This window comes from Lepus europaeus, chromosome 12 (genome assembly GCF_033115175.1).
Source record: "Lepus europaeus isolate LE1 chromosome 12, mLepTim1.pri, whole genome shotgun sequence".
Taxonomy (NCBI): domain Eukaryota; kingdom Metazoa; phylum Chordata; class Mammalia; order Lagomorpha; family Leporidae; genus Lepus; species Lepus europaeus.
Genome location: NC_084838.1, coordinates 62454900 through 62462801, shown reverse-complemented (window position 1 = coordinate 62462801; position 7902 = coordinate 62454900). Strand labels below are relative to the sequence as shown.

Genomic DNA, 7902 nt, shown 5'->3' with positions numbered 1-7902 from the left:
CCAAAGAACCTTATGAGCAGCAAGGTAGACTAATCCCAGAAAGACACACCCACATTCTAATCCCGGGAACCTCTGAATGTTATTTCGAACAAGTGTTTCTTTTTTTGGCTTTTGTTTTTCCAAATGTCATTAAATTAAGGATCTTAAAATGAGGAGACTGTCTTGGGTTATCTGGGTGGGCCGTACATGCCATGGAAAGTGTTCTTATAAGAGTAGGTCAAGGGAGATTAGCCACAGGTGCACAGAGGAGAAGGCAATATGAAGACAGGGGCAGAGACTGCTGTGGGATCCACAACCAAGCCAAGTGTGCAGCCCCTGCAAAGTGGAGGAGACACAGAAATGTTTCTTCCCCAGAGCCTCCAGAGGGAGCACAACTCTGTCCAAACATTCATTTCTCATTCTGGCCTGCTTAATTGTGAGAGACTAAGTTTCTCTTGTTTCAAATCAAGAAGTCATAATTTGTTACAGCAGCCACAAGAAAGGAAACCATACAGCATTAACCTGAGCTCAGCAAGTCATCAGTTATCTGAGCAAACAGGAATGACCAGTTTTTCTGCACTTCTCTTACACTAAATGCCCTGCTTTTCTCTTTACCAGGCCCTTTTTTCTCCTTCTTTCTTTTCCTCCTCTACTAACTATAGTTCATCTCATAGCTCCATTTCTCTTAGATTTTGTATCCTTTCTATTTTAAGCCCTGACTTCAGTTAGTAAGTCATTTCAGTTTAGAATCCTAAAAAGGTAAGAAGAATGGGCTCAGAATGTCATACGATACACTAGTTTCTACTCTTGCATCAGATCTACAACTCTAGTCCCATATGCTGCAGCCTGGGTCTCAGGATACCAATGTTATCTCAGGATAACAACCAATGGCTGATCCTTCATCAGGGAGACCATAAATATGTACTTCCTCTTAACTATGACTGTAAGTCTTGACTCAGTGTGACAGATATCTGCCATGCTTCATACATTCAGAAAGTTACAAGCAGACTGGTGGAAGAATAATCCAGCCATTGTCTTTCCAATATCTTCACCTTCCTGCTGCTAAAGCCAAATAAAAATATTGTAGCATTATGCTATCGTAATGCTTTTAATATCCCTGGACTCCTGGGCAAGAATTCTGCAGATGTATCATGGCAGTAACTTTGACAATACAATATCATTGCTTTGGCTAATATATCACAGCTATGAATGTCCATAAAAAGAAAAGGGACCTATCAGTCTCTTTACAAATATACTTCAGTGTGTATACAAGAACAGAAGGCCAGCACCACGGCTCACTTGGCTAATGCTCTGCCTGCGGCGCTGGCACACCGGGTTCTAGTCCCGATTGGGGTGCTGGATTCTGTCCTGGTTGCCCCTCTTCCAATCCAGCTCTCTGCTGTGGCCCAGGAAGGCAGTGGAGGATCTCCCACATGGGAGACCAGAAGGAAACACCTGGCTCCTGTCTTCGGATAGGCACAGGCGCCAGCTGTGGTGGCCATTTGGGGGGTGAACCAACAGGAGGAAGACCTTTCTCTCTTTCTCACTGTTTAACTCTGCCTGTAAAAAAAAAAAATAAATAACTATGAAAGTGTGTTGGCTGACCATCTCTTACCAGCTATACTTAACCATGGCTTGGCATTATTGTGCTTGCACGAGATGAGGTCATTTTATTAGTCTGAACAAGCTGCAATTATAACTGGCTTACGACAGGATAGGAGTTACTGAATATTCTTCCTTTCTCAAGATATCTTGAATAAAATTGCAATCAGGATGCAGGAAGTTACAAAAATACTTTTGAAGGATTTCCTGAAGGTGGATACGGAGAACAAATTTTAACTTTCAAAGCTGCATCAGTTGGTGTAGGAAGAAAGAAACAGGATGTAATGCTATACACAAAAGCACATGCAGATTTAATAGCAATAAAAATGAGCAATGTGAAAAAGACCATTGTTCGACCGTCCCAAGTACATCTGCTCATCTGCTCCTCCTCAAAAGGTAACTTGAAATGCTTTACATATGATACCTGTAGGCAATAAAAGACAATGGAATAAGGATAGATAATTTAAGATTACTTCAAGTTTAATTACCCTAATATTTTGGTCATAATCCTAAGCTTACACATTTAATCACCAGTTTTTTTTAATATTTAATCACATTTCCCTATGCTGTTCCACTTATTGCTATTTAATTTTAAATAATTTATTTATCTGAAAGAGAGAGCGAGGAGAGACAAAGAGAGAATAAGTGCCCATCTGCTGCTTCAGAATGCCTGGGACAGCCAGAGATAGGCCAGGCTGACGCTGGAAGCAGGGAACTCGTTCTAGGTCTCCCAGATGGGTGACAGGAGCCCAACTACTTGAGTCATTATTCTTTTTTCCCAGAGTCTGATTAGCAGGAAGCTGAAACAAGGAGCCGGAACCAGGACTCAAACCCAGGTGCTTCCATGTGAGACAGGGTGTCCTAAGTAACAAATTAACTGCTAGATCAAACAACCACTCCTTACTTATTTTTAAAAAATAGTGTTAAAAAAACTGTAAATGCTATGGGAAATTGCACTTTTTAATCCATCACCATAAGAATTAATGATGGGAAATTTTGCCCAACTGATCAGGTTACTTTAAAGAAGTATGTACTGATGGATTTCAAAAAAATTTATGTTTTTCCTTCTATATTTATTCTACTAAACTAAAATCAGAGATGATTTAAATGGTTTTCCATGAATTTTAGTTTTCTTGCATTTTATGATTTGTGTTACCCTTCAAGCAGATAATCTGGTTCTGATGCTGATTATTTGGTTTGGTGCAACTCATCTGTAGCTCCAAGTGCAGAGATGAACTCTGTGAAACCCTGAAACTTCAGAACTTACAGCAGCTGATCTGACCTCCTGAGCTCCTCATTAAGGAAATGAAACTGGACACCCATCTTCCAAGGAGCTCTCTTCTAGATGTCTTGGCACTCTCCAGGTTCGGACTAACAACTGGAAATTCCCCTAGAACTCCTACTAGAGCTCTGTATCTCACATCTGTTTTCCCATATGAAAAAGCCATTTCTACTGGACGACTGGCCCAGGAATGACCTTACTCTGAAGGAGAGAACCTGACGTATTCATGTAGAGGTTTTACATGACGACTCAGATACTTATAATTACAGCTTAAATAATCACAATAGTGTCTTCACCTATGCAGGTGGTAGAGCCCCTAAAAATCATAGATATTTTAGTAAATCTGCCCAGAACACTTGCATAAGCTTAACAAAAACAAATACACTATGCTGTTGTAAATGAATAGCCATCTCTTGCTAGATGTGGATAGCAGGTATTAAAAGTTTCAAAAATAAAAAAAAGGTCTAGGAAAAATGTCAGAGTCAAGAAAAACTCATCTATTAATTTAATATATTATTACCCTCAGTATAAAATGGGATTTCACTAATGAAATTTTATTTTAGTCATGGAACACAAGTAGGGCATGGTTTGTGAATAATTATAGTGCAAAAAGTATGTGTCATGCATGTGGTAATGTGTGCAGAAAGTGTGGCATCTATGAAACTGAGAAATTGTAGAATTGTCCTTTGTCCACAAGGGCACTAATTTTAAGGATATGTACTATTGTTCAAAACACTTGCTTCTCGGCTCCAAAGTTAGGCCAAAAGTCTACTAACTAGTAGTGGCCAGTTGTTTACCTTCAGTAAAATGAGCCTCTGTCAGCCTATTTACAGTCACTATATAGTGGCACTAATGCAGAAAATGTGTGGTAACCTAGGCACATAGGAACTTTACATCTAACGATACAAAGCCTTTCCAGCTGAGCTCACTTAAGCCATAAAGCTTGATTGGATTCTGAATGCAACATGTACCCAAGGTGGATTATTTTGATAGTTCTGATATATTTCCAGAAGTGGCTTTATATAATTATTTTTATTCATGTGATAGAATGCACTACTTTCCATTAATGAGCTCATTTCTTAATGAGTCTAGTCTCTCTTTTCCTCAGAGATCCTCTAGGGATCTGAGCCATGTGGTTAAGTAGCAGCATCTGCTACCCATTTTCAGATCTTCTTAATGGGACATTTCAGCTATTAACAAAAGAACAAGATAATTTCATATGTAGTCACAGTCCTCAATAAAAGTATTCTTGAACTATTTCTTTGTAAAATGGTTGTGAGCTCTGTTTATTGTGTAGGTAGGGACTGAATAAGGAATATTGCATACCAAATTTGGGATAACTTTATCTCCCTGTCTGGCAATAGCTTCATGGTTTATCTTCTGAAAAAGTCTGTAATGAGACAGCTGTTTTACCTTAGGACAGACATAGGTATTCCTTGATTACTGCTATCATAGGGTGGATCTCTCCAACCAAGCCCAAATAGTTGGAAAACTATCCTTCTCCAAGGTCACTGTCTTGTCTTTGGCCATCCTGAAGTTGCACGTTCCTGAATGAAGAAAGGTTGTGCTCCATAAAATGATGATCACCAAGCTTGCAATATTTCCTCCAAATGTTGTCCACAGACACCTGCATCAGAATCACATAGGGATGACTATTAAAAATATTGAGTATTCAGGGCCGGTGCTGTGGTGCAGCAGGTTAACGCCCTGGCCTGAAGTGCCGGCATCCCATGTGGGCGCCAGTTCTAGTCCCGGCTGCTCCACTTCCAATCCAGTTCTCTGCTATGGCCTGGGAAAGCTGCAGAAGATAGCTCCAGTCTTTGGGCCCCTGCACCCATGTGGGAGACCCAGAAGAAGCTCCTGGCTTCGGATCAGCACAGCTCCGGCCGTTGCAGCCAACTGGGGAGTGAACCAGCGGATGAAAGACCTTTCTCTACTTCTCCTTTCTCTGTGTAATTCTGACTCTCAAATAAATAAATCAGTCTTAAAAAAATATTAAGAATTCTGGCTTTGCTTAGATCTAGTGAACTACAGTCTTTGAAGGTGGTACTCAGGAATCTGCCTTTGCAATTTCTCCAAATGAATGTTACAAGCATTCAGCTAATAACAACTAAATAGGTATGAGGCAAATAATGATACCAGTTATCTAAATATGGTGTGCATCTGTCCTTATGGGACCAAGTTGAATTCAAAGTAAATTAAAATGAAGAAAGTTTTGTATTTTTTTCTATTGATATAGAAAATCTCTAACTTGGTGAAAACTGCTGTAAGTTTAAATCTGGCAAATTGAACACTGATGCGTCTGGGTTTTAGAATTTTTATGTTTCTCCCTAAAACTGACTTCAATTTGGCTTTTCAACAGAAATCTATGAAAACATGTAACATCAAACTGTATCATTAAATCTATTGTGTAATAGAATAGCCAATAGAAACATTGGAAAATCAAGCTTTATTACAAGTCAAATTTTGAGTTTGTTGCCATTGGCACTGGTGAACAGATTTTATGTTGCTCCAGGAGGCTCAAGAAAAATGTGAGCAGAAGGGATGCTTTGCTGGTGACATGCACTTCTGTGCACATTTTATAGTTCTCAGTGCAATTACTTGATTACTTGTAGGGAATTACACTACCTTTGCTTAACAACCCTTTTTCTTGTGTGGTCATTTCCATGTTAATTTGCAGCTGGCTAAATATTTCTTTACCTACCAGTAAAAAATAAACACATGATAAAGTAAAATTTATAGCCTGCACAAATACATAGAGAGAAGACCAAAGGGAGAGAGAAAGAGAATGAAGGAACTTATTTGACACTTAGTTTAGGAATTGGGTCTCTGACCCCATTAAAAACTACTTATTTATTTTCATTTTATTTGAAAAGGAGAGGGAGAGAGAGAGGGAGAGAGAGGGAGAGGGAGGGAGAGAGAGAGAGAGAGAGGGAGAGAGAGGGTTTCCATGCACTGATTCATTCCCTCAAATGCTGAAAAAAGCCAGGACTGTTACTGGACAAATGCAGGAGCACCAAACTCCAGCCAGGTCTCCCATGTGGGTGGCTGGGCCCTGAGTATCTGAGCCATCATCATCTGCTCTTTCCTAAAGTTTGCATTATCAGGAAACTGTATTGGAAGTGGAGTAGCCAGGATTGGAACAAGGCACTCTCATATGGGATGCAGGCATCCCAAGAAGAAACAACTGCTGCATCAAATGCCCTCCACACTGACAACATTTTTACAGGGTAGTGTCAAAAGGAAACTAAGGGGCTGGCATTGTGGCTCACTTGATAAATCCTCTGCCTTGTGGCACCGGCATCCCATATGAGCGCCGGGTTCTAGTCCCGGTTGCTCCTCTTCCAGTCCAGGTCTCTGCTGTGGCCTAGGAGGGCAGTGGAGGATGGCCCAGGTGCTTAGGCCCCTGCACCCACATGGGAGACCAGGAAGAAGCACCTGGCTCCTGGCTTCGGATCGGCACAGCGCTGGCTGTGGCGGCCATTTGGGGAGTGAACCAACGGAAGGAAGACTTTTCTCTCTGTCTCTCTCACTGTCTATAACTACCTGTCAAATAAATTTTAAAAAAAGAAACTAAGGGAAATAGAAAGAGCACTGGATTATAAGACAGGACACCAATGTGTTAGTTCTACCCTCCTATCTTGTGATTGGAAGGATATTTTAAATTTCTGTTTTTCTATTTCCTTTCCTGTAATATAAAAAAATGAATTGAATTACATCTCAATGATTCCTTTAATTTATAATATTCTAGTTCTAAATACAGAAAACTTTATTCAAAATAGTCAATAAATAAAATCAGGGTAGAAATTTGATGTACCAGTTAAGGCACAGCTGGGGCATCACATCCATATGATAGTGCCTGGGTTTAAGTCCTGGTCCTGATTCTATTTCCAGCTTCCTATTAATGTACACCTTGGGAGAAAACAGGTGATGGCCCATAAAGTTGGGTTCCTGACACCCACATGAAAGACCTCAATTGAGTTCCTGGCTACTATCAACCTGGTGTAGGCCAGGCTATTGCAGAAATTTGGTGAGAACCAGTAGATGGGAGATCCCTATCTCTCATTTTCTCTGCCTATCTCTCTCTCTCTCTCTCTCTCTCTCTCTCTCTTTCTCCCCCTCCCTCTCGGTATGTGTGTGAGTGTGTTTATGCATGCATGTGTATGTCTCTGATTTTCATGTAAGCAAATAAATAAATGTTTTAGATAAATATATATCATATGACAAATTTAACTTTGATTATGGAATAGTGTCTCAGACATTTTATGGATGAGAACATCTCTTGTTTTAAAAATATGCATCTCTTATTATAGCATTATCATTTTAATTATCTACTAGATTAAAAATAAAAATCTAATTATAATTTAAAAATTAAAAAATCAAAATCTAGAAATTCAGAAACACTATTAAAGCTTTATTTAATCAGTGTCACATATACATATCGTAAAATAGATCTAAATCAATGTAAAAACAATTCTTAGTTTCCATAAACTAAGAAGTTCTTAGTTTCCATAAAGTTTCCATAAATATATTTTTGTATCTCTTTCAATAATTTCAAAAATATCTCCTAAATTATTTGGAGAACTATCAAAATACAGTATGAATAGATCAACTTGAGAAGCCCCTAGATAGAAGCTTGATCTTATTCATCTACAAGATATATCAAAAAGTGAAGACCAAGTAGAACAAGATGGTCAAGGAAGTCTCTCTAAAAAGGTGATATTTTATGTTGAAACCCAAAAGAACAGAAACAATTAACCACACAAGGCTAGGGGAAGAACATTCCACAGATAGGATGTGGCATGTGAAAGTCCACAGAGTGTGCAGTCTTGGTTATGGCAATAATGGAATGGGATGATTCTGGAACTATAAATCAGGGGTGTAAGGTAGAGCTTGCAAAATTATTATAAATAAGGTGGTTTAAGACAAAGCACAAGGAAAAAACAGCGAAATATTTTAAGTAAGCTATCATGCAGCTACATTTTTTTTCCAAGATTTATTTCTTTATTTACTTGAAAGTCAGAATGGAGAGAGGGAAA

The 7902-nt window shown here is 39.1% G+C and overlaps 1 long non-coding RNA gene across 1 annotated transcript in view; it reads right to left on the bottom strand.

The window, feature by feature from the left end:
* Window positions 1-1935: 1935 nt before the first annotated feature.
* The window catches only part of LOC133771291 (uncharacterized), a 28687-nt gene continuing 22720 nt past the window's right edge, over window positions 1936-7902 (bottom strand). The window contains exons 2-3 of the long non-coding RNA XR_009867557.1: window positions 4277-4490; window positions 1936-2005 (exon numbers count right to left, since the gene is read on the bottom strand). This is a non-coding gene — a long non-coding RNA (uncharacterized LOC133771291). The remainder of the gene's footprint in view (window positions 2006-4276; window positions 4491-7902) is intronic.